General features: G+C 32.7%; 1 pseudogene; it reads right to left on the reverse strand.

Moving 5' to 3' along the window:
• Positions 1-7,487: 7,487 nt before the first annotated feature.
• On the reverse strand, positions 7,488-8,063 carry LOC145068571 (calcium-binding protein CP1 pseudogene; annotated as a pseudogene).
• Positions 8,064-8,578: the final 515 nt, after the last annotated feature.

An 8,578-nucleotide genomic window follows, 5' to 3' on the forward strand; every position in this document is an offset into this window, starting at 1 on the left:
GTTACCAAATTGATCTTTTCAATATTGGTTGGATGGTTAACGTATGTGCTAAAGTCTTAGGCTCTCTGGTTTGGTTCGTGTTCATGATTTATGTCAGACACGACTAACCAAAAAATTGATAAGTCAAATATATTAATTTTGATTTGTATAATTTTTTTGGTGGGTATATACTTGCAAAAGAAGATTAAAATGAATTGGACACATCAAAAAAACATTTGTTTATATCTTACAAAGTTACAATACCTTATTATAACTCATCACTAGATAATTTACACTCGCTAGTCTGTTGTACTGTCTATTGTATTGCAAATACGTAGTGTAGATGAAGCCACATATTATATATTTTTTTCTCCATTTGTAAACATGACAACTATGGACTCTATATCTCTATCAGACTCAGTTTTCTCCCACGTGATATTATATTGCAACTTTGTTTCATTGTAAGGAGTAAAGACCAAAGAATAATAACTCAATATTCGAATTTTCTTGAAATCTTTTCATAATTAAAGCTTTTACATAATTAAGGGATTGAATTTTGAGAGGTAAAGAAAAATTACTTTTATTTCAATTCCGAATACATTATTACTGTAGACTTGAAAAAATCTCCCTTACAATAAACCAACCCCAAACCTTGATAATTTTGTTGAAGATGAAAATAAATCTTGAAAAAATAATACATTCTTTTGGTGAGTATCTGTTACACATTGTGCATTAAAAATTAACATCATTATCTTGTTGGCAAATTTTTGTCTCACAGTGTTACAGAAGTCATATACATAAACCTATCCATCTTACTCTAAAGAACTACTCAAAGGAAAATAAGAAAATGCATAATACACAAATTCAAAGATTTATTTATAAATTGTAGCATAATTCTCCACCATGTACCAACTCAAAGTGCAACGACTATTCATTTCATCCTAAAACCAGATAGCACATGTTATCGTAGGCCGTAATATTTTGAAATTAATTCAACACAGCTAGAAGTTGTTAAAAGGGGGGAAATTAAAAAAACATTAAAAAGAGAAAAGAACAAATCAAAAGGAAAACTAACGGGCTATGAGAACTAAAATATGGTGTTGCATCTTTATCAAGATCTTTATGTGAACGTACAATATCGGAGAGATCTTTTAATACAATCTACAAGAAACCAGAAACTACTAATAGAAACTTAGATTCAACCTAAACATAAATAATTATTTTCATAACTCTTACACAAATTGAAAGATAATTCCACTACAACGTATTTCAGCACCAATACTGTCACACCCCCAAACCAGAATGGCAGAAACATTCGGGGGTGGATGACTTCACATAGTATCATAACAATTGAATATTGTAAAGAAAGTAACACAACCATCATATATATAATAAAAACGTACATTGTTGCATTATACATATTTCCAAAAGAATATTACAATATGATGATGTAAAATGTTTAATAATAAACGCCTTTAGCGTCCCTTCTTCAAAAGCTGGTAGTTACCTGTATTACTGATTCTCTGAGAAATACAAGTGGTTTCGAAAAAGTGTCAACAATAAAGTTGGTGAGTTCATAAGTGTTTTGTATTGAAAAGTATATCTTTTTGGAAGAAAATCGATGAACGTGGTTTTCAGAAAATTCAATATTTTCCACATATAGTTTGAAAAGTTCCTAAGGTTGAAGGGCGTTAGTATCTTTCGTATTTAAATGATAAAGATAAGTTTTGTACTCGAAATAATGTAAATATTGAATGCATGTATAAATCTCGTAAATCAAGCTTGTTATTATACTTTCGTGTGAGTCTTATAACCATACTATTGACACAGACTGCCTATAACAATATTCTTCAGGTGTTGTAGTGTTATGACATTTGTCACCCCATACCTGCCGGTCTAACTGTAGCTAACAGTTTAGGTGCGGGGCTGTCAATCCTGTATAGATCTATACACAAGTATCACGCTCTCCCTCTAAGAGATTATGGCTTATAATACAGGACTTGAAATGCATACATAAGAGTACGTTGAAGTTTGAATATCTCACATTACTTAGTATAAATAGATTTACGATAAGAAAGTCTTTATTTCACTTTAGATGAAAGTATTTTGTTTTTCATGATGTATACGTAAGAATGTATGAATAACTCGCAAACTATACCCATTATAGTTTTTCAAAAAGTATGTTCCATTTGGTGAAAATAACTTGGTGATATACTAAACTTTATACGTAAAGATAGTTGTTGCATTTAAGTTTATATAAAACGATACGTTTTCTTGTATTATACTTGTATTCCCCCCCTAAAACATGAAAAGACTTGAAAAGTAGGGGTATGAACTCACTTGTTCGGTTTGAAGAGAGTGGGACTAGAGTCGAGCAGAACTTCAATCGCGGAAAGCTGCATCTTCGAGCTTCTCGGGGATCTCGGTAGCGTAGAACCTTCGTCGGGGGCTCGGGTGCGGAAATAGAGGGTGTCAGGACGGCCTCTGGTGCTTGAAACTGTGTGAGAGTAAGTGTGAGTTTGAGAAATGTGTGCTAAAATCCGGAGCTTATGCCTTCTATTTATAGGGCTGAAAATGCGAGTACGCTGGGCGTACCACTGGAGTACGCTGGGCGTACTTCGGTTACGCTAGGCGTAACTTTGCGTCATGGCTTACGACTCGAGTCTAGCTAGGCGTAGAGCCTGCAGCCGATGGGACTCGACCCTGCACCTGAATACGGTGGGCGTAATCCTGGCTTCCATCTTCTAAATTCCGTAACTTTCGCGTACAGGCTCCGTTTTTCGCGTTCTTTATATCCACGCGTAGGTGAGATTATGCTCTACAACTTTCATTTAGACTCCGTCAGCTAGTTTTGAATTTATTTTTAATGTTATGTTTTTAATAGGCCGGGACTGCTAAAGTCCGTTAAAAATTCATAGTTTCTTTATCCGACGTCGGTTTTCGTTTGTCTTTTTATCATCTTACTCCTATTGTGGAGACCTTCAACTCTCGTTTAGGTTGCGTTAGCTAAATATTGCTCGATCTTCAATTCGAGTTTTTAGCTCTCTACTACTGTTACGAAACTTAGAAAATTCGTAACTTCTTCATACGAGGTCCAATTTGGGCGATCTTTTTATGTATGTTTACAGTTTAACGAACTCTACAACTTTTGTTTAGACATTTAAGGCTAAAATGCATTTTATTGGAATTTCACTTTTTATGTTAAATAGTGTTTTACCGGGTGTGTCATAAATATTTGAGTGGTTATAGTTTCTTTAATATAACCCGGTTTCGAATGTTCTTTATGTTTTTGGAAACCTTGGCACGATATCTAACATTTGATGCATCCCAATTTAGATATTTGAACACTTTATTTTTGAGGTTAAATTCGTTAATTCCAAATAGTTTTCGTTGTATTTGACTTTTGAGTGTTACATTGCTTTTGGAAAAATATATGGTTGTCACAAATACCAGGCATACAAGCCCCTAGCAATCCAGCTGCAACACTTAGTCCAAATCCAATGCACCTTAATGATCGATTACCTTGTGCAACAGGCCATTGATCTGTCTCTACTTATTCTAAAAGTTGAAATTTAAGTTGCCACATCGATTAGTAATGTATAGCAACAAAATTAATCAATTTTGAACAAGGATCGTAATAGAAATCACCGAATGGATGATGTAAGCAGGCACCATAAATTTAGAAACCCCCCACCTTGTACTACCCCTTCTTAACCCCTGCGTTGATGCACCGCAAACTCTCCAGCCACCAGCACCACTACCTAACCCTAGCTGATGCAAAACTTGATCTTTATATATCTATTTTGACCCCCAAAATATATAAACTTTAGACAATTCAGCATACCCGAACTCATGAACATGTACCTGTATCCCAAATGACGAAACCAACCCCAAGGGCATGACATCTTCAAATTACTTGCAAATGAACAACATTAAATCAAACCAATTAGGAATTTCAAACCAAAAATCAAACGAAAACAGAAGTGAATCGTGTATTCAAGGATTAAAAAAGAGGGAACATAGAGAACGTATTTCACCTGAAACCAATTTGATTGAAAATCCAGTAAATCGAACAACAAATCAAAATCGCAGTCTGCCGCCTGGAAGACAATAAATCTTGAAATCGGCAAGATGAGAGATATAGGAGAAGGTAGCCCAAAACGGAGAGATATATTGCCAAGATATCGGGATTAGCATAGACTCCATCAACATGCTAGATCAAAAGCCACCGAAATAAAGGTAACAATGCATTAAAAATTTGTATTTACTGTTTTCTGTTTGGTACGATTTACCGATATTTTAACGTGAGTTAAAGTTTAATATTATTTTATTGGTGTTTGTTTGTACTATTAGCTTAATGATTTGGACGTCTTAAAAAAATAATATTATTATATTCAATCTATTTATAGAAATAATTAGATGTCTTTTATAAGATAGTAAATATATATATATATATATATATATATATATATATATATATATATATATAAAAGCATATATTTATCTTTTTAACTAAGCTTATAAATAGTCTTATCATCTCAATTTTATCACATAAATCTCACATTCAATAGAGAAATTATATTTTCTAGCGATTCTAATATTATATCAAAGCTTTAGGTTGCCTTCATCGCATCTTTAACACATTATACATTAACATGTCTCCGTGATAACCATAAACATATATGCCCACCTCTACTACCATCATCAAAGCCTACATCACATCGACATATCATTCATCGTCTAATGATGTCTCCTTTTGTCAGTCATTTGTCTTATTTTTAAACACAGGTCGCAAACTCATCACTTTTACCTCTTCATCGGTTGTTGAAAAACAATATTTTTTTGAACTGACAAACTAATCTACTTCTAAATTTATCTATGTTTCTCAATAAGACTTGAATCTATGATCTCTCATTTTAAAATGTCGTTCTTTATCGTTAGACCAAAGACAATTCAATTGTTAAAAAACCACATATGGTATATTTTTATCGCATAAAACCCAAAAGCAACTACCCTCCGTTACTTGCACAACATCGGCCCATTTCACCACCAAAAACCCATTATTAAATAGCATTTGTTTATAATAAAGCACAATCCCAAGTCACCCAATTACATCCATCGTAGAAAACCATGCAAGTCGCACTCCAATTACCTCACACTTTCCACTGTCGACTAAACCAAACTTACCCACTCAATCACATTGATTAACCACACCGTACGCTCATACTAGACACGCAAGAACTAAAATTCGTTGACCTTTTGCATGCACAGGGTATTCCATCTTACCACCACATGAAATGCATTGTCATTTCAATCACCACACCAACTAAGACCCATCGTTATAACGATAAAACCGAATTGTTTAATTCGATAATTTGGATTGGATTATTTGGTTCAAATATTTTGATTTTTGCATGAATTTTCAGCAAAATCATATTGTTATTTTGAATTTCGGATTGGTTTTGTTATATAAAATTAAAACCGAATAATTGTTTATTATTTATTCATTATATATTTTTGTTTTCAATATACATATTTTAATTATTTATTAATTTACTGAGGTATTATTTTAAATAGATTATAAAGTATTATTCAACAAAATACCTAGGTAATTCTTACAAGTTTTTTTTATCAATAAAATATTAAATTGTAAATACATTTTTTAATAGTTGTTCATAAATTATTTTACCAACTAAAGAATTTATTTTTGTTTAGAGTTGACTTATTTTCATGTTATCATTTTTATTTAAATGTAATTGTAAAAAGTAATCCAACTTAATTGCAATTTAGTTGGTTTAGATCGAAAGTGAATTTAGTTTGGATTATTCGGATTAACGTTTTGAAAACCAAAATCAAATTGGATTCACTTGATTGGATCGGATCAAACATAACTATCTAAACAAACAACCCCGGACACCAACACCATATTTACTTGGTATACCATTTCATATCACATTTTCAATAAATAAATAAATAAATAAATAAAGATATTAAAATACTAGATTTTAATTAAATTTAAAACATTACATTGATTAAAATAAAATACCAAACACTGAAAAACAAAATTACATATTCTTATATTTTTTACGAATGCTTCATTTCATCGTGAAAAGTGTCTCTAAATCCTCACACTTGTAATCTTCGGCTTTTATCCTCAAAATTTCCGATTCTTTTTTCCCAGTTGCATTTCTTGGATATCTTTTTGCACCCAATCCATGATCCCGACCTTCCTCTCTTGACGTATCGATCAAATTTATCTCTGAAATTTTGATATTGTTCGACACCGGATTATTTGAATCTGAACTAGAATCCGCTTTCTTCACTTTATTTTTTCTGATCAATCGACGGAGAGGTTGTCCATCTTCAAGGTCATTCGGCTCAATGTTGATATTTATATATGTTTGCCCATCTGATTGTTGTGAAGGATTACATGCTTGGACTTATCTCAGACGCTTCGAACCAAGAGAAATCACTTCCTCAACATGTAGCCATTTTCGACACTTCTTCAACTCTAACGAAGCATTGACATAAGGAAAGCTTTACATGAAGGTTGCAATTCTTGGTATTGTGTTCAACCTCATATCACGACATTTCGATGTAATTAGTTGCCCGAATGATAAACACCTTACACCATTTGGTCATGGAAGATGTTTCACACGGTATCCCAAAAATTATATCCCATTTGAGCATTTCTTTTGATGGGTCTTCGGCAGCTGAAATCCAAGCCTTTGTAAAATTGGTTAAAAAATAGGTTTTTCTTATTTTTTTAACAGAAAATTTTAAAACATTCTCAAAATAGGTAAATGATTATATATTGGGGTTCCATGTACCTTCATTTTGGTATGTCAAACGTCCAAAAGGTGCTTTAGATGAATGGGAAATTAATCACCAAGTATGGTGGTTGAAGGATTGGTTAAGAGGTTAAATGGCTTTCATGCAATCACGTATAGGTGGGAGAATGAAAAGGAAATGTATTTATATGTAGAAAGATTTCTAAAATTTGGTTAAGAGGTTAAATGTGTTTATATGTAACAAAGAGTAAAACATGTTGTTATTTCTTACAATTGTCTTCGTTATTTTATCAATTATAATAGGTTTTAAGTAGATTTCATTAAATTAACAAATATAAACAATTAGTTTATAATTTGGGTCACATATGCTATTGATATGATCTGAAGTTAGCACTTTGTCAAAATTTAACAACACGTTTTGGCGTTTTGTAAGGTTCGAGCAATCGTATTGCATTTCAATAGGAATTTTTAAAATCGTTGTTCAATTATCATGCAATAATAATCATAATAATATCAAGAAGAAATGAAAGCGAATCGTCTATATTTGAAATTCAATTTCCAATTACAACAAATATGACTTCATGAATGGAACCTAAATTCTAAATCAAGATCAAAATCTGCGATTCATCTTCACAAACTTTGATTTGATTTCATGAACACAAAAATCCTGAACTTGTAATCCACAATTTCAATTTACAGTTGATAGAAACAAAACAAAAACGTCCAGAAGAAGAAATGGCACCTTAACCAATGCGGCGAAACCCTAAGCATTTCAAATCATCAAATCGCCAATATCTTAAGAAATCCTTCGAACGTTACACCGTCGTTATCATCATCTCCGGAGCCTAAACTAACCATCGCCTTGATATCATCGTCGTTGACTTCAATTCCCGCCGACCGAAGATAACTCCGGAGGTCTCCGTGACCTACTTTTCCGTCGCCGTCTCTGTCCATATCATTAAACACATCCTCCATTACGCAGCTGCTAATTCCGTTCTTATTTGTCCTCAGAACGTTCTCGAACTCTTCGTATTCGACGTAGCCGTCCTTGTTCAAATCGGCCACCTTCATCATCGTTCCGATGATCTCGTCGCCTGCGTCCGCGTAAAAACGTTTTAGATCATCGTGGCTGATCTTTCCATCACGGTCAACGTCGAGGACATCAAATGCCGATCGTAAATCGGCGGGTTTTCTCGACGGTGGTAGGGAAGTTCCGGTAGGACACATAGCTAAGGTGCGCTCTCCTTTTTTTTTTTTTTTGGCGATTTTGCGATTTAGAATTACGAATGAAAAAATCGCTCGCCAGAGGATTTTGGAAACGAAGTTGATGTATTTATAGGGCTCAAAATAGCGCGTGATTTGTGATTATTAGCTATTTGGTTTTGGTCCATAAAGTTTATATTTGTATGCTTTTGTACCCTCTACTTTCTCATTTATCGTTATATAGAGTTAAATACATATTATATCTACACATTTCAGTCAAGATTTATATTCCATGTATTTTTGAAGTATTTTAATATATACTGTGTCAAATGTTTTATTAGACGGTGTGTTTCAAATGTTAAAATGTTATCCTCTTTTCATCAAACAATGAAGCAATTGCATATAATTTGGTTAACAATAATATATATTTACAATATTTCAACAACAAATTAACTTGTTGAACCCAAATGTTATAATAATAATAATAATAATAATAATAATAATAATAATAAGAAGAAGAAGAAGAAGAAGAAGAATGAACTATTTGATATATTTTTTATTGGATATAATAAGAAGTAAATCTGACTCGGTCAGATTCAAACTAT

The sequence above is a fragment of the Lactuca serriola genome, chromosome 1 (assembly GCF_051521515.1).
Source record: "Lactuca serriola cultivar US96UC23 chromosome 1, Lser_US96UC23_V15, whole genome shotgun sequence".
NCBI classification, from domain to species: domain Eukaryota; kingdom Viridiplantae; phylum Streptophyta; class Magnoliopsida; order Asterales; family Asteraceae; genus Lactuca; species Lactuca serriola.